Source organism: Camelus bactrianus, chromosome 1 (assembly GCF_048773025.1).
Source record: "Camelus bactrianus isolate YW-2024 breed Bactrian camel chromosome 1, ASM4877302v1, whole genome shotgun sequence".
Lineage (NCBI taxonomy): Eukaryota > Metazoa > Chordata > Mammalia > Artiodactyla > Camelidae > Camelus > Camelus bactrianus.
The window spans coordinates 68,254,697-68,277,772 of NC_133539.1; the positions used below are offsets into that span (position 1 = coordinate 68,254,697).

General features: G+C 45.3%; 1 protein-coding gene and 1 long non-coding RNA gene across 10 annotated transcripts in view; both read right to left on the reverse strand.

Annotated features, from left to right (window-relative positions):
• The window catches only part of LPP (LIM domain containing preferred translocation partner in lipoma), a 629,538-nt gene extending 622,916 nt beyond the window's left edge, over nt 1-6,622 (reverse strand). For 4 of the 9 annotated variants that reach the window (XM_074366117.1, XM_074366147.1, XM_074366073.1 and 1 more), the window contains exon 1: nt 6,487-6,622. The gene's annotated coding sequence lies outside the window, so the exon portion shown is untranslated. Of the gene's footprint in view, nt 1-2,680; nt 2,835-2,922; nt 6,232-6,305; nt 6,464-6,486 lie in introns of those variants that run through there. The other 5 variants (XM_074366103.1, XM_074366125.1, XM_074366080.1 and 2 more) reach the window with 5 other exon arrangements.
• A 1,913-nt stretch (nt 6,623-8,535) lies between these two features.
• On the reverse strand, nt 8,536-17,331 carry LOC141577974 (uncharacterized). Its single transcript, XR_012507678.1, has 3 exons — nt 11,970-17,331; nt 10,856-11,119; nt 8,536-10,593 (listed from the first exon to the last, which is right to left on the reverse strand). It is a non-coding gene; the product is annotated as an uncharacterized LOC141577974 (long non-coding RNA).
• Between the last annotated feature and the right edge of the window lie 5,745 nt (nt 17,332-23,076).

Sequence of the window (23,076 nt, forward strand, 5' to 3'; positions counted from 1 at the left end):
CTCAGCAGAAACTGAATCAAAAACACCCTTAAAAGAGGGCAGGAAAGGGAGTAAGGGCCACGCCCAACTCCAGCTCAGCTGACAAGGGTGTGACTGAGCACTTCGGTCCGTTCCCTGGGGCCTCGGTTTCCCCACCAGCACAAGGAGGGATCGGGTATCTCTGGTCACCAAGGTCCCAGCCCACACTTCAGAGGCATGAACTGGCTGCCAGCTGCTGCTTCTACTGCCTACAAGCTTTGGGGTCCCTAAAACAGTTTTTCCAGTCTAGGCTGAAAAACTGGCAAACATTTAGAAGGACAAGAATAGGAACTAAGCTGCTTGATAAGATTCTAACAGCAAACAACTTTTTCCCTCTCTACTCTGCTGACGCGGTACAGGCCCAGTATTTCCTGCCCTGGAACACTTCAGCAGCCTCCTAAGCCGGGTCCCTGCCTCTGGCCTTGACCTGCTATCACTCTGCCACTGGAGTTCTGTGAAACACAGATCCAACGACACCCTCCTTTGCTCAAAAAGTAACCAAAGCCCTCCTGCCCCAACTCCCACCACCACTGCCATCATCCCTAGCTCCTCCTGCCAGCCCCTGACCATCTAATCCCTGCCAGCCCCATCTTTCTCAGTGATTCCCAAACAGCCCCACTAAACACTCTTGAGCCTCAGGCCTGTGCATATATGAAGGTCTCTCTGCCTAGAAAGCTCTTCTACTTCTGTCCACCATATATACGAACTCCTACTCACTCTTCAAAACCCAACCCAATGTCTTCTCCATAAGCATTTCTGCCTATCCTTCCAGGTGGTTGGTTAGTCACTCCTTTCTTAGGTGCTCCCGTTAGCTCTTTGTTCACCACTCTAGTAGAGCTTTCCCATGTTCTATTTCAGTCTCTCTCCAATGCTGGAATGAAGATCCTTGAAGACACAGCCTTAGCTGTCCTTGAAAGATGAGTTTCCAGCATTTCTGTCCAGCATGTGGTAATCACTCAGGACCTAAAATGATGTGCTGAGCTGAATACAAGAGCCTGAGGCATGTGTGATCACACACTCGTATGTGGGTTAGAAGAGGGCCAGAAGCCTGAGATTGCTTTCATGGCACAACATGTGTTTTGGCCTTGAACTCAAAAAAAAGTCATAGGTATACCACAGGCAGAGATGTTTGGAGCTCCAGGTAGAGAAAACAGCATAAGCAAAGGCATGGACAAGAAAGCAGAGGAATGTTCAAGGACAACACGACCACCAGGCTGTGAGGGAAAGGGGAAAGTAGTTTCAACTACAGTTACTCTTGGCATAGCTAGCTTACACACTCAGTCTACACTCCTGTCGCCTACGCTAGACTCTGAGGGTGGGACTGCCCAGCACCACCTGTGGCAGCTACACAGCATAGGAGGGTCTCAATCCAGTCCTGGGACCCCACAGGCCGAAGTTTCTGGGTCAGTAAAAAGTTTCTCTCCCCCATCATCACTATCTTGCGGTTGCAGTAAACTAAGTCAGTCCCTTTCTTCACCTAACAAATATTTCCAGAATGCCTATCATGTGCCAGGCACTCCTCCAGGTCCTGGGAATGTGGCCATTAACAAAGTAGGTATCCTTGCCATCCTCGTGAAGCTTAAGTGGGGGACAGACAAAGTCTAGCAAATATATATGGTTAAGTGGTGATCTGAGCTTACAACTGCAGCAGTAGACCTTGCACGTTCATTTAACTGGCACTCACTGAACACCTTCAGGACATCAGAGAAGAGAGAGATTCAAAGAAGAGAAAGCCAAGGCCTTATTTGCTTTGCTGGGTGCCATTCCTAGGGTCTGTCTCCTTTCACTGACAACGTTTTATCTGTGAGTCATGGAAATGCCAATGACCCACCTGAGGTGGGTAGTCACAGGAAGGACCTGAGTTGATCCCTCAGAGTCCTGAACCAGAAAGCCTTCTTAGAGGAAGGGGTCTGCCTGACCAAGGGATGAGCAGAACCCAACAGGAGCTACTGGGCTCAACTCCAGAGAATTTTGTCCCAGGAGCCATAGATCAAGGGCAATGACTGAGATCTAGACCCTCCATCACTTCCCTCAACTGCCTCTATATGGGGTACATCAAATCCTTATCACTCCAGTAGACTGGGGAGGTGGCAATGCTGGGGCAACGGGGCAGAATTTTGCTAGAAAAGCTCTGTTCTCTCCAGTTACCTATGCAGACAGAAGACACCCAAAGGGTAGAGGGAATGGTAGCATCTCAAGAGAGAAGGGGTCAGGGCAACAGCAGTAAGGAACTGAGAAGCCTGCTCGCCCATGTAAACCCTTGACTTGACTATGATCCCGCTGGGACCCAGTCAAGGTGCACTGAATTAAATTCCAAGGAAGAACACTGAAAGACAGTGTTGATTTGCACTTTTCATTCTGTGAGCCCAGAAAAGAGCGATAGACTACAGATCAGGCAAAGGTTCGAAACTCAGCCATTTCATTTAATAGGTGTGCAACCTTATTTAACGAAACTCATTTTCTCATCTGCAAAATGAGACTGATAATCACAAAACCTACTTGAATGAATCAGTAAGAGAATTATATAAGTGCATGGTGTCAAAATTATTATTATTATTATTATTATTAAGAAAGAAGGAAAGAAAGATAAATATTTTCTAGCCTCAGTTCTGTGGTTTACCTGCTTCCAAGCATGAATCCCATTAACCCCCCGGCCACTCACCCACTCTATTTGTAGAAAGTCAGGAGAGGTGAGGTCCTCATCCATACACCAGTGTCCTTTCTCATTTCTGTGACTTGCATTAGGAACATACTGCCATTTCCTCCTGGCATACAAGCCATCTAGAGTGGACTCCCACAGCACGCTTCCATTCCTTCTTCCCTTCCCCATCTCTGCCTCACACATACCTTCAAGCCCACGGATATCCACCCAGATGGGAGCTCCCCCCATGCAACACAACGTACCTCCCCCTTCCTCAGCTCGGTCTCTTCCAGCTAGGGGCAGCCTTCCAATGCCACATTCCAGGAAAAATCCCCACCCACCAGTGCAATCGCTGAGCTAGGACACCTAATTACTGCCCAGGGTCAAAGTCTCAGCTTCACTCAACCAGTTACTAAATGAGTTGCTCTTTGTCCTGCATTATCATCCCAGTACCTGATCCCACTGATGGTTCCAGAGCCCTTGCTCAGCCTGGTTTTCATGCAAATCTCGAGAGATCCCTTTAATGTCCCCTAGAGCCAGCAAGATAAATTTGAATCTACTTAAATCTATTTAAATCTCCCTTTTCTCTGTTTCCCACCACCACTGCACACTGGCCATTCAAAAGCCAGCCTCAACAACCACCCTTCTTCCCTACACGTGCCTGCATGTGCCTGGCAGGTTCTTCTCTGACTTGACCTTCTTCCACTTGGGCGACTCCTATTCAGCCCTAAAGACTCTCTAAGGACACTCCTCCCTCTGGAAGCTTCCCAGAAGTTAACCCTCCTCAGTGCAGCCAAAACACATGCCTAGAACAGCACACAGACACACACACAGACCCACGTGCTCCTCAAGAACAGGGACCGAGTCCTCCTCATCTTTGTACCCCCAGGGCCAGCCAGTTCCTGGTCCACAGCAGACTGGCTTCAGAACTCATGTGCTTCATGCGCTGTTCCACTCCTTTCTGTGTGGAATATAGTAGTGTGCTCCGGCCTCTGGTTTTCCTATGGTACCTGGCTTCTATCTCCCTGCCCATTTTCTATTTAATGCAGCAAATCTCTGGGCTCTGGGGGCTTCCCAGGCCTCATGAGTTACACTCTTGCCCTTGGCCTAAACCCATCATCATTCCAGCATCTTCAGCCATAGTTGTGAAATCAAATCGAATCTTCGTGGTTCCCAATCAACCTGCGCTAGTTCCCCCAGCAGAGTGATGTCACATGTTAACACCTAGAGCCAGAGTTCCATAATTTTGAGCACATCTCTAATTAGCTGTGTGACCTCGCACAAGAGTTAAGATGAGATGACAGGGTCACCAGGCCCAATTCTCAGGGGATTTTTGAGATCCAAATGGAATATCAGATGAGAAGCTTTTATAAAGTGCAAAGCACTGTACATTCATAAAGGGTATGATTAACAAATTTTATCAATCCTAAACTATCAACTGTAAGGTATACCATTATCAAGTTAGAATGAAAAACTGCTCAACCATGACACAACTGTGATTACCAAACAACCCAATTTCGGTGATATTAAAATGTGAAAATTTGCTGATGAATTACAATTAATTTGTCTCAATAAAATGCAGGAACCTGCCGTAAAATGTTCATATTTGCCAATGGCACATAATAGATACTCAGTCATTAACATACGTGGAGTACATAGGCAAACACCCATTGACAATACTCTTAGGTGCTCTTACTGAAATTATTGCCTCTCTCACTGAAACCCACAGCAGAAGGCTTCCCAGTGCCAGTTCCCCCCACCTCACTCATGTCCTGGCCTGCTCAAAACCCTCAAACAAAGACTTCATGTCATATCCACGCCTGGCATTTTTAAGGACCTTCGTAACGAAGTTTCCTCTCCCACCAAGCACTGCCTGAAACTGACTGTCCACCTCCCCTAGAGCAATGACCACTGGAATATGTCACTCCAAGAAGGGTCCTACTCAGTCCCAACCATAGTAACCAGTCCAAAAGCTCAGTTTCTCCTGCCTCTGCCAATCCTCAAAGCCAGCTCTAGGCCCACCCACCACTGCTTACAAGGAGAACTCTGTGGGGCTGCCTGACCAGAAGGCCCCAGGCCTGTACCCCTACCATTCAGACAGCTAACCCCAACTAATCATCTCCCATCTAGAGTCCACATTCTAAACTGTAAAAGCCTGGCTGTTGGGGTTGGGGTCCTGCCCAGATTAAATGCAAGATATACTTCTTTTAACTGAGCCTGGTGCAGGCAGGGACCCTGAAAGAAGGCCTGTCATGGTGTAGAGAGAACCCTATTGGAGTTGCAGCCTCCCACCATCCACCAGTATTCACGGCAGGCCTTAGAACCAGCACCCACCTTCTCTGAGACATTAATTTTGTTTCCCTACGTGTAAAAGCAGGGAGGGTGAGGATAGGGAGAGGGGAGGATGTTAGCTGTTTTCCCTCCTTCCACATAAAGACATTCTTAAAATGCAGTGGAGCAGGGGGATGTAAGCCATTAAGTCACTAACACCTTAGTGAGAAAGAGTTTTATTAGGAAGCAAGCAATTTAGAAAAAGGGGGAGGAGGTGGAAAGAGAGGGGACTGGATGCAAAGTTAAGTCTGGTACTCGAAAAGAAGCTCAAACATGAACCCAAATTTTTGCATTCTGTCTTGAGGGAGAGAAGGCGGTGGATCCCTGGGAAGGGAAACCAGAGATCTTTCAGCTCCCCAGGACCCCAAAGTCCCCAAAACATTCCTCTGTCCAAGTGCTCAGGCACAGTTCCACTGTATCTCATCTCATGTACCCCACGCCCCCCTCCCATGTCCCCAGTACAGAAACAGTTTCACCTCCATTCTCCACCTTTATCTAGTCTTCCTTGCTCTGCAGTTCCCCCTCCAGCAAAGGGCCTGGCTCCCAGCTGGCTGGCTTCAGGAAACGCCCCTCTCCTGCAAAAGCCTCTGATCCCTCCTCAGGGACCAGGAAATCAAGCTCCTTTCCCTGAGCCCCTTAAAACTTTATCCATGCGTTTTCCCCAGCACTTAGCACTTTCTATCTGGGGTCAGGTTTGGCTCCTCGGTAGACTGAACGCTCCCTGAAGGCAGGGTCTGGGCCCTGACCGTCTCTCTGACCTCACAACCCAGCACTGCGCCCGGCATACTGAGGGTGCTCAGAAATGCTTGGAGGAAAGGAACTAGGAGTCGGAAGCCATCTATTTTAATTACGGCTCGGCCACTAGTGAGTGACTTCGGGGGAGGCTCTTCTCTCTGGACCTCAGTTGCCCCAACTGGAAAATGGGGGAACTTGAGGGCTAGGTTCCTAGGCCCCTTCCTCTGTGACAACTGGGATTCCGCGAAAGCTCTACGCGGCTGGGTGTGGCCCCGCCCCCTGGGAGCCCAGAAAAGCAGGGGCAGGGGGCGCGCAGGGAAGAGTTACAACGCCGCCCGGCCCCTAGTTGATGCTTCCCGAAAAATTCGGGGTCCCCCTCCCCCATGCGTGCACCCCGTGATCGCGCCGCGGCCGGCACTTCCGCACCGCGGGCCCTGCGGCCCGAGCCGAGCGCGCACTCGGCGCCCCGCACCCCGCGCTCCTGCCTCCCCGGAGGCGCTCGCGCCCGGGGAGGGCCGGGGGTTCCCGAGGCGCCCGCGGGCGGAGGGTGAGGGGAAGGAAGGAGAATTTGCAACAATACCTCGGGGAGGAGGCGGCCGGGGCAGCGGCGGCAGCGGCGGCGGCTGGAGGCGGAGGCAGCGGCGCAGGAGGAGGTGCCCGGGCACTCCCCCTCCCATTGTCCCCAGCCCCGGCCAGGCCCGGCCCTGCGCCCCGCACCGCGCCCCGAGCCCCGCGCCCTGAGCCGCGCAGCCAGCCCTTACCTTGCAGCGGCCGGCTCTCCCCCGCTCGCTAAAGCTACTTATCCCGGGAAAGCTCGCGCAGGGCCCGGGAGCGAACCCACAGACAAAAAGTGAAACTTCGGCAGGGCTGGAGTGGCTGCTGGTTGGTGCCTTTCCCCCTCCTTCCTCCCCACCGTCCCCACCCCCTCCCCTCGGTCTCCCGTGCGGTGCCCTGAGAGCTGGAGGCTGACGTCAGGGGCCTGAATTCCTGACTTTGCCTGCACGCATTTGTCCATGTAAGGTATGGGAAGGCGGATGCCCGCGGGGCCGCCGCGCTCGCCGCCAGGGGAGGGGGCGCCCGGCCCGGGCCGTGGCCTCGCCCCTGCCCCAAGGTGGGCGCACCGAAGGCAGTTGATTTCCTGGGAGGAAGAGGAGGAGACGCGGGTACGCGGGGAACTCGCCAGGGAGGAAGGGAAAGGGAGGCGTGGAGGCTTTGCCTGTACTGGAGGAAGAGGAAGGAGACGCAGAAGGAGGAAGCGGCCAGGGCGAGGGGCTGCGGAAGAAACGGGGGAACCTGCATCCACTGTTAGGGCGGAAGATTAGGGCGAGCAGACGAGCTCCTGCCATGGAATCCCCTTCCGAGATCTTGCTGGGGAGCCCCGCCCCTGATTCCCAGCAAGCCTCGAACGTACTTGATGTCAGACCTGGCCAAGACCAACTTCCAACCTGTCCACTTCACACATGGGAAAACTGAAGCTCTCGGAAGAGAAATGACTTGTACAAGGTCATGCACGCCACAGATCCAGGCGCGGGACCCGGACGCTCAGCCTCCCAGCTGTGTTCCCGCCGCCAGGCAGGGTCCTGACTCCCTCCTTCCCACCAAGCAGTGAGTCAAGCTAGCGTCAGCGGGCAACGCGGACCACCCTGGGAAGAGTTTCTGAACTTCCCTTGGCGCCGGACGGAGTCAGTTTCTGGAAAGTTCGTACTGCCAGGGAGTCCTGAATAGCCATGCCGGTCAGTTGCTTCAAGGCAACTTCCTCTGTCCGGTGCTCAAATAAACGAACCCCTTGAGTTTAACGTTTACCTCACCGACCTTTCCGGAAGCCCAGAAAGCTTACTCTGCTTATAACTTCAAAAAAAAAAAAAAAATCTGCAAACTGGGTGAACTGGTTTGAATAAAGGCAAGCCTGTTCATGGAAGGTCTGATTCGGATTTTTTTCCCTCGGACATTTGTAAATGTGAGCAACCAGGAGATCCACCGTTTACTATGTCAAGGGGTTATAAGGTGCAGCAGCCATTGCCTGGAAGGCATTCCAAAGGCTGGGGACTCCATTTCCTTGTATTTCTGTCCTACTGATGTCTAAACTATCATTCTTCACCTCAGTGCATCACAAAAGCACTTTCTCACTGGTTCATTAGATCTTGTTAGGACAAATTGTAGCCCTCCGTTTACATTTGAGGAAAAAACTCGGGGAAAATGACTTGCCCAACACAAAATAAGCAACAGAGCAAGCACCTGAACCCACCTCCTCCCATCAGGTCACCTGACTAATCTCATGATTTTTTTCCACCTAACAAGGAGACTCTTATCTCCTAATTCCCATTAATGAATGTTGAGACTACACTCTGAATTACCAATTCATGAAACCTCCAAAACTTGGTTCTTTAGGCATTTGGTGGGATTTCTTTGACCATGAGTTAAAGAAACATGCAGAAACACTTATTTTTGCCCTTAACCATTTATCAGGCATTTCTTTGTTGCAAGGTCTTTGATTTCATTCACACGCTCCTGGATCCAAATTACTCAGTCTCTCTTGTTCTCAATGTCTCATCTACTCAGACAAAAATATGAAAATAGCAGAGAGATAAAGCCAAGAGTATCTATTCCATGCAATAATGAAATATTTTTCTCTGTGCGACTAATACAGCTGGAAATGGGAAATATCAGCTCCTAAAGAGATTCTGTTCTGGGGCTTTAAAAAGATCAAATTCTATTACACCACAATTCACTTACTCTGTCCTCAGCATTTCAGCAAACCCACATTCTGAGTCTGCTCTTTAATAGGAAAAAATCCTGATATCACACAAAGTAAGAATGAATTCACTCAGTCCCCATCGGATATAACGGGACTTGACCAACATTGCTTTTTTTTTTTCTTCCCCAGTAACCCACTTATACAGAATAATAGGGTTCTAATGAGGATTAATAAGATTTAATAAGGTATAATTAGAGTCATTCATTTCCTTCATCATACACATTGTAAGAGTGCTGTGTTAGATCCAGAAATGCTCCTAATTATGTTGAAACTGTTGTATGAGTGTGTTGAGGAAGATCACTGTGTCTCTCCTCCTGAAATATTTATGAATTGCTCAGGTGGGCATGGTGTTAGCACAAGCATTATATAAAGTTAATCACAAAAGATCATTTCCACTCATGAGGCCACTCACCAGGAGCATAAGAGGCGAAGTCGTAAATTGGATGCTTGGCGAACCACATGCGGTTTTGTCATCAGTGCAAACCCAAATCAAAAGCCTCATTCGCATTTGCTGTACTGGTTTCTTTTGTATTCTCACTTTTCTCAACAACCCTATTAAAACCTGCTGCGTGCAGGGACTTGGGAAGGAAAGGAAGGCTGTATAAACGTGCAGACTCAATGCTAGAAAAATACAGGTTTACCAATTCACAGACTGAAAGAAACAGAATTTTGGGTGGGGCAGAGGGCATGTGACTGGAGGATTGAATACATGTGGCGTAATAGCCTACAGGTGTCATCTCTTTGGTCCAGTGATGGCACGCAAGACTGAACAAGGCGAGCCTGTGGTCCCACAGTTTCCTTGCATCCATGACAGGCTCTTACCCAGAGGCCTCTGTGTAAGTTCATGTCAGTTCTTCCTCTTTGCTTACACGTGACCGACAACATTGCAAGGATTTTTCATCCGCATTTCATTTAACCCTCACAAAACCCTTCTGAGGTTGGCATTATTTTCTCTATTTTGCCCAAGAGGAAAGTAAAGCCCAGGGAGGTTACATGGCCTGCTCTGAACACAGAGCTATTCCATGGGTAAGCCGAGACCCCCACCTCTGAGCCCAGACAGCCTGGCTCTTCGCTCCCCCGCTGCTGAGTGACCATCTGGTCTCAGTCTGAACATTCCAACGTGCAGAACTCATAATCTGCCACAGCTGACCCAGAGGGAAAGCTATGAAGAGGCTGCTGGAGAAATAATAAGAACGGGGGCATTGAAGATAGAAGGTAAATACCAACCTGATGTGGCCTCTTGCCAGCTCAAAATCCATCAGGCCAGACTTCTTAGTGTGGTGCGCGTAGCCCTTCAGCCTCAGGTCTGCCAGTCCTCAGCCCTCCAGACAGTTGAAGGACTCGTGGTTTCCCAGACACCCTAATTGTCCCTGCTTATCTGCCTTTATACAGGTTCTTCTTTCTCTGGGGAGACCTCTTTCTTCTCCATACACCTGGCAACCCTTACCCAGCTTCTTCAGACTCCCCTTCAATATCACCTCCTCCGAGAGGACTTTTTATGCCTACCACCACCTCTGATGGATGCATTGCCCCTACAGAGCACTCCCTTCACTCTGAATCCCCACTCCCTGCACCCTGTCCCTACTCTGCTACTTCTCAGCTACTGCACTGAGGGTATAATTTGCCTCTGAATCTTTAACAGACTGCCTGCCTTCACCACTGTAGGCATTCGCTGTTGTGGGTTGTTTTTTTTTCCCCCTTCTTATTCTTCTTGGTCTTCTTCTTCCTGGTGAAAGGCAGAGAAAGATGCAGAAGGTGTATGACTGGGCACTTAAGTAAAGTCAGATAACGTCCTTAAGAGATGAGACCTGGATGGAAGCAGACCCTTGGGAAGAGAGAGGAGGAGTCAGTGGAGTCTGGCCACCTGGAAGGAGAGGCAGGGAGGGCGTGGGGAGGCAAAGGAGAAGCAGGTTGGGAGTCCTTCCCTTGTCCTAAAGTTGCTGTACAAGCTCATGGCAAGTCACCTCCTCTCTGGGCTGTGTCTTTATCCATTCGATTAGGCTCATAGACTTAATGTTCTCCAACACTCCCCCGGTTCTTCGGTTTGATACAACTTTCAGCCTGTTGACCAAATTCATCTTCCAAAAGCATAGCACGCCCCACTCTTAATACTCTGAAACATATAAAGGTTCCACGATATCAACCACATTAAGGCCAAACACCTTAGCTGCCCCTCCCTGGTTTTATGATCAGCTTTTCCAACTATAGACTGCACCTCCAACCCTCCACCATCACCACCACCACACACTCACAACACACACACACACACACACACACACACACACACACACACACACACACAGCTTCCTTCACTTCCTGCCTTTGGGCTTTTTCTAATTTAGTTTCCTCTTCTTGAAATACTTTCCCAGGCTCACCTCCACCAATGCAGAGTTGACTTGTGCCGCCAATATCGCTTCCAGGAATCACCTCCCTGTGGCTCATTCCCTCCCAGTCTCCTCCATTGTTATGAAAACAATTCCTCTAGCTTCTGAAAAAGGCATGCACTTGATTGTCTCCTTGCATTGTAATTTTTCAGAAGTGTGTTTCAGAGATCCGCTCCTCTCAAACGTACGGCCCTTCACGGTGGACTCCACATGGTCTTTATTTCTCCTCCCCAGCAGCCACGGCAACACCTGGGACTTACAACCAAATGTTATCCAGTGAGGGAGTGAGTGAGTGAGTCCTTCATCTTGGCTAGAAAAGCAACACAGTTAATGCTCTCTCTCTGCAAGATTGGTCATGTTACTTTAGACCATGACTCTGGGCAGTTAGGAGAGAATTAATATTTGTCATTTGTTACAAGTTGCCCTGAATGCACAGTTCTAGGCCTTCTCGCATTTAGCATATGTCAGTTTTATAAAATCTAAGGATATAGTTCTGCTATAGGAGACACAGAAAGCAACGGTTACTTTGCATCTTTATATCAAATTAATGCTTTTTAAAAATACCCGAGGTTATCATTTTCTAGGAAAAGTTAAGCACAAGTGACAGTTCCAATATTTGATGTAGGTTGCTCTATAGCTGAGCTTAGTTTTTTCTCTCAAGCCTGTTGTACCTGCTTGGGACACAAGCAAGACCTCTGGCTGGGTCAGGTGAGCATCAGCCTTTTGTAGAGGGATGAAAACTTGATGTGGTTAAAAGAGTCGTAGGCTTTTAGTAACTGCAGCATTGAAGATAATGAAGCAGTTGACAAAAGGTTTGTTTACTCTCTGTTCTTCACACCTCATTGTACAATGGGAAAATAAAATGATCTTCATGTAAAAAAGAATACATATTCAGACTTCCTAGATGAGTATTTTCTCCCTGTTGTGAATACTAGGTCTTTACTTGAGGGGAAAATGGTGTCACGAGCTTTCTGTATTGATTGAGAGGAATCAAGCCAACCTGGACTACTGATGGTTTGTACCTGCCCATGAATTTTTGCACAGTTTTACCCACTTTGCAGCCCAGTTTTCAGCCAGAATGCTGTAATCATTGTTTGCATTTTACCAGAGTGCAGGGTTGGAGTATCCGAATGCATCCTGGCCCATCCCAACTCAGCGCCTTGTCCAGTCTGCTGGCAAGCACAGAACATAGAGCTGCCACCACGCCTGGAAGCCAAGGAAACGTCAGAGGTCAGGCAGCTGGGTCTGACAAGGAGCTGGTCTGCAGGAGTATAGATGTTGATGGATGGAGCTCTAATCTGTCTTGGGTCCACTACCAATGAAAAGTTTCACAGAGACTCAAACACAAACGGACACAGTTTATATCACTTTTTTATGCTAATAAGTATGTACTATACACTTGCTAACTATTCTAGGCCTTGGATTAGTGTTAAGAAAAAGAGACATAGTGCTTGTTCTCCATGCTAACACAAAGATAATACATCATAGTAATTCCAAGGGAAAGGGTTGGTGAGATTGCTTGGCTGAGATCTCACAGGGTCATCTTTGACCTCTCTCTCCCCCCAGTATGTCTCTTCAATGAGTTGTCAAGTCTGGCCAGTTCTGCCCTAAAAAGTTCCCTTCCATTTGTCCCCTTCCATGAGATCAGGTTCGTTACATTACAGAGTAGTCCCATCATTGATGCATTTAGCATTCACAGATTTAGCCTGAGAGCAGAGAGGATGAAGGTAACAACATAAATGCTACTAGTGGTCCTCTGCACCTGGGTTCTTGTGAGCAGGAGATGCGAGATGTGAACCTGCTGTCTCACATGGGGTCTCCCAGTCTCTGCCTGCCTGTGTTATCAGCTCTCTCACCTCTATGATTTTGTTTAAAGATACCCATTTTTATTATGCGCGGTCCCCAGTTAAAAGCCAGCTGCTGCTTCTGGGGCTCAACCAATAAACAAGAGCATTTTTCAGTCCCAAAGCTGAAGGAAAAACAGGCTGGGTTGGGCTCCAACATGGCATCTTCCTAAGAATTTTTCACGGATAATTTCAAGCAAAAATTTTCACTTTACGCTTTCATTTTCATCACTAACACTATCATTAGGTGGAGCTCCATTGTATGGTTACCAGAAAAACTCAAAGGCACTTTGAGTTTATTATATTAGTGCAATTCTACCAAAATAAAAATAAAAAGATATCCATAGAGAACAGTAGGTCAGCAACTCATTTTGCATCCCTAAAATGATTTTTTTTTTTTTTTAAACCAAAGGCCTGGTGTTTTCACCATCCATTTGAACCTCACAACTTCCCAGTCAGATACATGGTATTATTTCATTTGTCAGGTTGACTCATGGAACACCATACTACCTTAATATCTCACCTTTAGATCCTGGTCCTCCCTAGTTCCAGATCTCCCAGGTGGCTGCATCTGTGTGACTTGAGGCTCAGATACCTGAAGGTACTGAGAAGGCTCTGACTATAAGATCTAGCATCCTTTCAGCAGGCTAGTTTATGCTAAGCTTTCTTTTTGCTTACGACACGTGGAATAATAAACAGGGAAAGAGCCGAAACCCTTCAGGATTTCCTGAGCAGAAATCTAAGCAGTGCAAATGGCTTTTGGTGGCATGTGCAAATTCCAAGTAAGCCAGGTCACATTTTTTTAGGCCCCCATGCTGTGCACCAATGAAGCACTCAACCATATAACTGAGCCCGGGGAGGATGCTTGAGCTAGGAGTCAAGAGACTTGGGTTCTAGCTCCAAGTCTGCTAATAATAAAAAATGTAAAAGCACACTGCCAACTATAAACGCTATACAAATAAATGAAACTATTGTTGTTTGTTTCCATGATTCCTAGCAATGCTTTTCCTACCACTGAACTTTTTCAACACTGTTCTCAACGTTAGCCTCCAGTATTCTCTCACGGTCTATTTGATCCTGGGTTTGTCAGCCTACTGATAATAATAGATCTACTAAACCACAAAATGACCCAAATGCAATATATATTGAGCCTTGGTTTCTCCAAATAGATGGTAGATAGGAAGACTTTCTAGAGCATCAAGCTCTTAAATGGAGGATTACTGAACTGATGTCTAAATACTCCAAGTGCTTTTCTTTAAAGAAAAAAAAAGCAGTTGCTGCATTGGGATGATGGGTGAGTCTCCAATTAAACTCTTTAAAGCACATGGCTTTGACATTTTATTCCTACCTCTGATTAAAATTAGAGGATTATACTTGATCACCATGGCAGTGGTAAAAGAAACAGATTTGATTTTGTTTCCTTCTATTTTCTAATGACTAATTATTACAGTTCAAAAATTATCTAAATTGCAATGTCTCCTATTGCATACTCCTCCCCTTAATCAAAAGGGAAATAGCATTCACTGAGGTAGAGAAAAAAGAGACTCAAGAATCCTGGGCAGTTTATCTGACCCTGTTACTAACTCACTGCTGACAGTTTGATTATTAGAGGATGAGCTTTTATACTGAGTCTGTCCTTCTAGAGCCTGAGTATGAGGGCAGAGGCTCTCCCTGACCCAGCACCTTTTATCTTAAATCAAAGTCTACAAAACAACTATTAATGATGTGGCAAATGGGTGTTGCTAGCTGAGTAAGATAATCATATGTCCCACCAGCCCTAGACAATCCCAACTTCATGCTATTGTCTCAGGGAAATAATTAATACCACTGCTTTTCACTCTCAAAAGTGGCCCAGTTTGGACAGTTGATTTTTTTGGTTATTGTAAAGCACAGGACTTCTTGGGTACATATTAACGTGGAAGCCCCTGCACATGACCTTTACTGGAATGAGTCATGGATTCTACTCTAAAAGAACAGAGTCTAATAAGCCATATATAACTCCTTTACACAAAGAAGAAAGTCATTGTTTTGTTTTGTTTTGTTTTGAGTAAAGGTAGATTTTTTCGGAGAGATACATACTCCATAGACAGAGTGCAGGCTGTGTCAGAAGGCCAGAGCAAGGCCACGAGGTGTGGGGTTTGGGTGCTCAGTTTAAAGCTAAAGTAGATACAGACTCTATAGACAGAGTGTGGACCATCTCACTCAGAAGAGAGAGCAGGCTTTTTTTTTTTTTTCCTTCATTGTATTTTAAACTGCTATGCATGTTCTGCATTGGGGAGGAACTTCTAATTATTCTTGTATTTTTTCACAAATAGTTTCAAATACCTACTACAAGGCAGGCACTTGACTAAACATTAGGGATACAACAGGGAATAAGACATAGCTAAAGGGTTTGCTAGAGGCTAGTTGGGGGTATAAACATACACACACACACACACACACACACACACACAATTACTACAGAGGATGATTTGTGTTAAGATAAGGATGAGTCAGGGGCATAGGAGCCCATAGAAGAGGCACCTAGGTCCTGGGGAGGAGGAAGGCAGAGATTTGTTGAAAGAAACAACTGGTAAGATGTGACCCAAAAGAAGAGCAGGCACTAGTTAGGTGAAGAAGTACAGGACAAGGAGTCGTGCCCCAGGCAAGAGACAGAGCACGAGCAAAGACTGAGAACTGTGTTATCACGGTAGGATCAGGGAATTAAAAGTAGTTCATTATGGACTGAGCGTAGAGTGGGGCAGAATAAGAAAAGAGCTTAGGAGGGAAGAGGCAATAAATCTAGCAAAATCTGAACCAACGTAGAGAGGGAACACAATTCACAGAAAGGAATAGGGAGAGGCGTTAGGGTGCAGCAGAGAAGCCCGTGATCTGTCCTGGCCCCTGACTTTATCCAGAAGAAAATGGGAAAGAAGTTTCTGGCATTCTCTAAAATCTTAAGGCAGTCCCTTTTGAAATAAGGGCATAAATAATAGAGATTCCAGTATGAAAAGACAACAGAATAACTGAATAACTGGGAAATGGGGAAAATGGGAAAATATTTTAGGAAATTTTCAAAGTACAATAGCAGAATTAACATCCATTTGGGGGCAGAAATGACCCAGGAAAACTTAGTCAGTGAGATAGAGGATAAACTTGAGAATCTCTCCTAGATTATGGAGAAAAGCCTAAAGAGATTAAAATAAAAGGGAAAATGATCTATGTAAATCAGGGGCCAGAGATCCGACCTGAGAATTACCGAAAGTAATGCCTTAGGAAGAAAGCAAGACCTTGATCAGAAACAATCCTTGGTCAGAAGCACTGACTAGGGCATAAGTAGAGGAAACTTTCCTGAGCTGCAGAGGTTACCTGAGTGTGTAAGTTACAGGTCCACACTGTATTCAAGGCAAAAGCAAAAAAATAATAAAGACATATCAGGGCGAAATGTTTGTAACACGGAAGTAAAGCAAAACAACAAGGAATCCCGTCAACATCTGGGTGGCAAAAAGAGTACCCAGCAAGGAATAAAAACCGCGTTAGCCTCAGCTTTTTTGGCCATAATAAAATGTTAAACATAAATAAAATGAGATTTATATAGATTTGTGGGAGAAGGGTTTTGACCAGATGAATGTATTTTACTTGTGTGAACAGAAAGACGTCTTAGGTATGAGAAAGAAAATACTCCAAGATCTCGCTGCAGCATCGGCATTATCTAGGAGCTTGTTAGGATGCAGAATCTCCAGCCCACCCCAGACCTACTGAATTAGAATCTGCATTTTAGCCAGATCCCCAGGTAATTCCTATGCATGCTGAGAAACACTGGTTTAAGACATACGCTATAGACCAAGAACGGAACCAAAGTTAAGAACCCAGGTATGGAGAAGGGATGGTTTAAATGATCGGCAGATGGCTCTGAATCGTCAGCAGAGACCTTGCCTCATCAGGAGGTTCCTGAGAAGCACAGTCAAGAACACCTGGGACTGAACAGATGGGACGAAGCATCTGAAACGGCATGGAAGTTTGGTTGGAAGGTTGGTGCCCTCTCACTGCTGTGTCTGGATCAGAGTTTCCCTTGTATCCCTTTCATTGTGACTTTTTTTTTTTTTTATCTCTTTTGAGACCAATGTTCTCATTAGACACAAGAAATTTCTCTCGCAAGGTCCATCATTCAAGTAAGGCTTATTATTGAGAAAAACAATTATGATTAAAACAATGTTAAAAAAAATCAAAGTAGCTCTGTCAAAAAAAAATTGGAAGGAAATAGAGCCAGTTTTTAAATAATAAAAAATTTTTTTAAAAACATCTTTGTCTTTTTCAAGATTTTTTGAATGAGCTGATTATTACAGATTTTAAAAATAAATGTTTTCTGGCATCATGAGAATACCTAAGCCAGGAAGCAAATCATAACATATATGTAATACTGTCCCTAAGCCTTCCTTTCCAGCGTTTTCTCTCACTGTTCCCTTTCCTGCTTTCTGTTCTAGCAAACCTGCTTCATATTTTGTCACTGTAACCAAGCAGGACTTGTGGGACCTTCCAGGGTCAGACCCCTCCCCCATATCCTTTGCTGCAGCTCCTCTCTGAAGTACCCAGATAATAGTACCTCAAGTATATTTCCTGAGTTTTTCAGATGCTAAAACCCACCAAAGGGAAGAAATTAACTACTTGATGATCAGAGAGCATGTGGCCCTCAGACCTTCTGGCGCCTGGGGGTTGATAGTGTTGACAGCCCTGTTACCTCAACATCAACCAATCAGAGAACTGTGCACGAGCGGATCCGTACCCTGCAACCCCCTCCCTCCCCTGGCCTTTAAATATGCTTTGCTGAACCCCCGCCCCCCCCCCCCAGGAGGTCGGGGTTTTCCTGGGCATGAGCCACCCCATCCTCCTTGCTCAGCCCTGCAGTAATCCTTTCTCTGCTCCAAACTCCGACGTTTCGGTTTGTTCAGCCTCATGGTGCTTCTGGCACACAGACTTACCTTCAGTAACATCACCTCAGTTTCTTTGCTAACCGGGAAATCCTCCTCTGGCAGCCTACCAAAACTGTCTGTGGGGACAAATCCTAGAGTCCTTCAAAGCTGGTTCAGGTGACACCTTCTCTATGAAGACCTCCCTGATACTTAAAACCACTGGTATTCTAACCCTCCTTCAAGTCCCTAAGTCTCTTCAGGTCTTTAATACTTTATATATCATATTATGTTATTATTAGTAGTAATAATAGTTGTAAAATTCTAATGCCCTTGCTGTACTGTGAGCTCTTCAAGGCCTTTTGGAGTTTTGAAAATACCTCAATTGTAGTAAGCATCATTAGGTGATCGTTAAGTGACAGATTCATCATTTGTCCTAGGATTTGAGGCAGGTCCAGAAGATGGTAGAAACATCATGCCATTTCTTCTCTTTTTACCAGCTGTGTTAACATTGCTTTGCGTGCGTTTGGTATAGCAACTGAGTGGTTTAAGTATCAATAGCTATTTAGTCTCGGCAAATAGAAAACCCAAGAAAATACTTAAGTGTTTCTTTTTGAAAAACACCAAAAGAACATGTTGTATCTTTCTTTATTTAGAACAACTTACTATCCTGCCTTGGGCAACTTGCTTCCTGGGCTCCAGAGGAACTGTTTGCTCTAAAATTAGAAGAAATGAGTTTGGATTAAGAACTCTCTAAGGCCCCTTTCAAATCTAACCTTCTATAATCCTAAAAACGATGGTAAAGCCAAGTTTGGCTTTTAGGGACTTCAGTTGTTGTGTTCCAAATATTATAATGTCAAAGTGCTGTAACTGTTAATAATGCTTAGTATTTACAAGCATGTGCAATCTGATACTTTCTTGGTTCTCACATCATCCTGTCTCTGCTACAGTATTATTTTTTTCTTTCTAGAACAACGTAAAGCCAAAGGCTTCCTCTCTGTTTACCTTCTCAAGTGGAGGCACGCCTTCTGCAACTATAGCTGTCCTCAGTTAACCTCCTCCTGCCCGCCTGTGCGTGAGTCCCCGTGACTCAGCAATCCCAGCCTCTGAAAGAGCCTATCGTCATGACAAGCTGTCAACAACTAAGTTTTCTTGCACACTAGTTCTGAGTCAGGCAGGTACCACTTGTTTCACCATGTGTATCTCCAGATCCAATTAAGTGACCAACTTTTAATTCATTCAATGGACATTTTATTGATAATCTGTTAGGTACATAGTTATACCTTGTAAGCTGTGGATGATACGTAACCATAATCTACCATAACACAAATATATAACATTTATTTCCAATTTTGCAATTTATGGGTGGTTTCCACATACATAGGTACCAGATTATCACCCAGAATTTATTATCAGTGATTGTTGAGTTGACTTTCAAATGTGTTGCAGTTTAGAAATAGCAAGAGAGGATTGCTTCTGACGCTTTGTCATGGCCAACATAGAACAGAATCCAGGAGTCAGCTCTCTGCACAGACAGAGATGGAGACATTCTATTTTGATCATTCAACCCTAGGTGATCATTCAGTATATCCATATATCATCTCAACTGCCCAAGTTCAAATCAGAGTTTTCTTTTTCTGTAAAGTCTTTCTACATCTCCACCTCTCCAGCCAGAAATATCTTCCCTTTTCTGAATACCCCTAGCACTTTTCCTATACCTCATCTATTATATTTTCATTTTTATTATATTTTAAAACATTTATCACATTTTTCCTTCCTGTTCATATTTTATGCCCTATACTACTCTATGAATACCTACTCTAGACCCACTAAAGCCCAGTCTAAGGAGCACCTGTAATTATAAAAAGCCTCGCGCTTCATATGTGGAGCCAGGGACATCTGCATAAAGGGCAGAGACCACATGCATAAGTCTCATGTCCCTTGAGAGACAGTAGACACAGTGGTTAAGAGCCCAGGCACTGGCATGCTGGACTGCCCAGGTCCACATCCCAGCTCTGCCACTTACAAGCAAGACACTTAATGACCGTGGACTTAACATGTAAATAAGGATGTAATATAACAGTACCTGCCTCATGGGCTCGTTGTGAGCTTAAATGAGTCAACATGTATAAGTACTAGGAGTGCCTGGCACGTAGTAGGTGCTATGTGTGTCAGCTGTTACTGTCCCCAGTGGTAGCCTGTGCCCGGGAGCTGCTTTCTGATTAAATATAAAAAACCATAAACATATAATTCTATTGATGTGAAGCACAACCACGTGCATAGACTTGTATCACTTATTTATGAGGGGACCTAGGGGAACTAATGGATTTAGCTTAATAAACGAGACCCCCCTGTGATCCTTACAAAGCATATATACTAGTACATGCATTGTTTTATTGTTATGCTTTGACAATTGACCGCTTTCTTCTCTCTGTGGCAGAGTTCATTTATAGGCATGTAATTTTTGTCAGCAAGCAGCAAGCACAGGTCATTTCATTGGCCAAACCACGCCATGGGTTGAGAGTCCCCCAGCAGGGGAACTTTCACGGGTCGTTTCCCGGGGACGTGTGTCAAACTGGAATCCTAACAGCAGCCTCAGGTGAGTGAGGTCAGAGGGTGCACAGGCCAGACCTGAGGACGCTGCAGGCAGGAGATTAGGCTTTATAGTAGCACAGATGAGTGAAGGACTCTGATTTATTTTCACTTTCTCTACAACTTGTATATGTTTTGGTTCCCTAACTGCATTTTTCATATGCTATACTTTGTTTAAATATCAGGGAGTAAGGAAACCAAGGGTAGTATCTTCAAGCAATAACTGGTATTGGTCAGGGCACTAATATGTTTACTAAGATGGCCACAATAATCTCTTTGCAATGTGACTCTGCTATCCCTCCCATAAAGAGGTGGAGTCTACTTACCCATCCTTTGAATCCAGGCTGGCCTTGTGACTTTGATCAATAGAAGAATACAGAGGAAGTAATATTTTGCAACTTCTGAGCATAGGCCTTGAGAAGACTTGCAGCTTCTGCTCTTACCCTCTCTTCCTGTGTGTACAACTCAGCTGCAGGTGAAAAAGCCTGAGCTAGCCTGCTAGATGCTGGAGGCACACAGCCTAGCCAGAAGCTGGCAGCAATCAGCTTCAAGTCAACCTGTCAGTTGACTGTAGCTGCAGGACTGTACCCAAGCAAGGTCATTAGAATGATAGCCAGCTGAGCCCAGCCCAAATTACTGACCATGAGAATTGTGAGCTAATGAATGATTATTTTAAATCATTTAATTTTTGGACTGGTTTGTTACACAGCAAAGACTGACTGATACACACAGTGCACATCATTGGGGAAAAAAATCTGCCCTTAAGTCCAGAGAAGATATTTGGACTATTGATAAGCCTCCTGAGCCTTTTTAAATGGGTCTGAGATAAAAGTGGCCATTATAAGGATGTAGGCACAAGATTACCACAGAGAAAAAATATGTAATGGGTGGTTTCGAGGGACAGATTTTTCACTACAGAGGCACTGACTTTTCGTGAGGATGCAGTAACTACATACTCAGAATTTACAAAGGCTTGGCTTTGGCTCAAAATAATTCAGAATAATTTGTATATTTTGAGTCCAGTTCATAGTTTACCAAATACTTTTTAACTATAATATCTCTTGTGGTTTGGAATAGAATTTTTTTCACAGCTGATTAGAATCTTAAATTCAGAGGTTTTCAAACTTGGCATCACCAAGTTAGAAATAATCTGGGCGCTGTAACTCCAAACTTCCTGTTTAACAATTTTAAATGCTGAAGATCCAATTAAGATTTCATTTGAAGGAAGCGTTTAGTGACTACAGATGTGTGCAATGACACTTACATAGCTCAAACAGCTCATTCACAGACTAAAACTAAAGTGAATGTCCTCACCCCTTCCAGACTTTTTATATATGAACTCAGACTTTCAGACTTTTTTACCACAGACCCTACAGCTTCACAGTTATCTCCATTTTCCACAGGTGAGGGACCCGGGCTCAGATACTTGCTTGAGACCAGTCAGACGGGGCCAGCCTCTAACATGAGTTTACTGACTCTAAACCCACATCTTTCACCCTTGCCAGTGATGTTTGGGAACTGGTAACTCTGTTGAGTTAAAGCTCAACCACAGAAAAACTATACACCATGTGAATATAATTGCCCATTTATGGTCATCATAAACCAAGATTCATGATTAATTTTTAGCAAGTGAAATAGCTTATGTTTTAACATTCTTGTAGAAACCCTTGCACCCAAATATTAGAAAAGCAATGGTTTTCTTTCTTTAGCAACTCACAGAAAAGGAATGAACTTGCCCTTGTGACCCCAGAGGTATAGAAGTTAGAATCGAAAGTTGGATGTGATAGGAGGTAGATTATAGTTTATATTTTTTAAATGCTTTTTTTTTTTAACCTAATTGCTGTCATAAAATTGGCACCTTCTGTCCCTAAGGTATGCAGAATCATGCAGATGGAACTCCAGGACTAGTCAGGAGACTGGGTAATCTGACATCTCAGATTCCTATAAGGAAGTTTATAAAAGCTAAGGCTCTTGGTCTTAAGTGAGGATTACTGTTTTTATTGACTCTGAAAAATCTTGTCCCCCCAAAAAAGGCCTGTTGTGTCTCTTCTCCAAACACTCAGGAACCCTTTATTCAGGACTCTTTTAGAACATAAAGAACATTTGTTCTAACTAGTTAGCCTGGCAACTGAAACTCACATGTGCACACTACTGCGCCAAAGATGTAGGGTCCTGAGGGATCTCAAATAACCTTGGCCAAATGTCTTCAGTATTTGGGAGACAAGTTTCTACAAGAGGAACAGCCCTCTTGTGGTTTTGTCTATTTCTGTTTTCTTACTCATGCCAAGGTGGGAAGAAGTGAGGTGGGAGTGGGCAGGAAAGGAAGGAATTTTTATTGATCCCTGAGGGTTTGCCAGGCACTGGACTAGGGGCTTTGCAAAAGTTATCTCCTTTAATCCTCCAGACAACCATAGAGATAGCTGGTTTTATTCTCCTTCTTTGGCAGACAGGTAAACTGAAGCTCTGGAGAGGTTAACCTGTCTCAGGTCCCGTTGCTAAAAGGGGTCAGCTGGCTCAAAGCTGCCACTTTTCACCCCAGCAGCCCCACAGGAAGGCTCGGGTAAAAGCAGTTCACTCTTCCCAGGAGTCCCAAAGAATGATTTATCAGTGTTCTGTAGCCACTAAATCTGTGTCATCCATGCAAGCCCTCCCACCTCAGGAGGCCTCCGAGGAAGGGGAAAGAGTGTTCTAACTCAGTGGAAAGTGTCTTGGGCTGACCCAATGCCCTTCTCTGCTCTGAGCTCCAGTTTGCTCACATTTTAAGTCAAGGATTTGGACTACTTGCTTTCTTAAGCCCTATTTCTAGCTCTTAATCATTTCCATGGAATCAAAGAAATTATTACCTGAGTAATGTGTGTTAAGGAATTTCTTTCAATAGCAGAGAATCCCC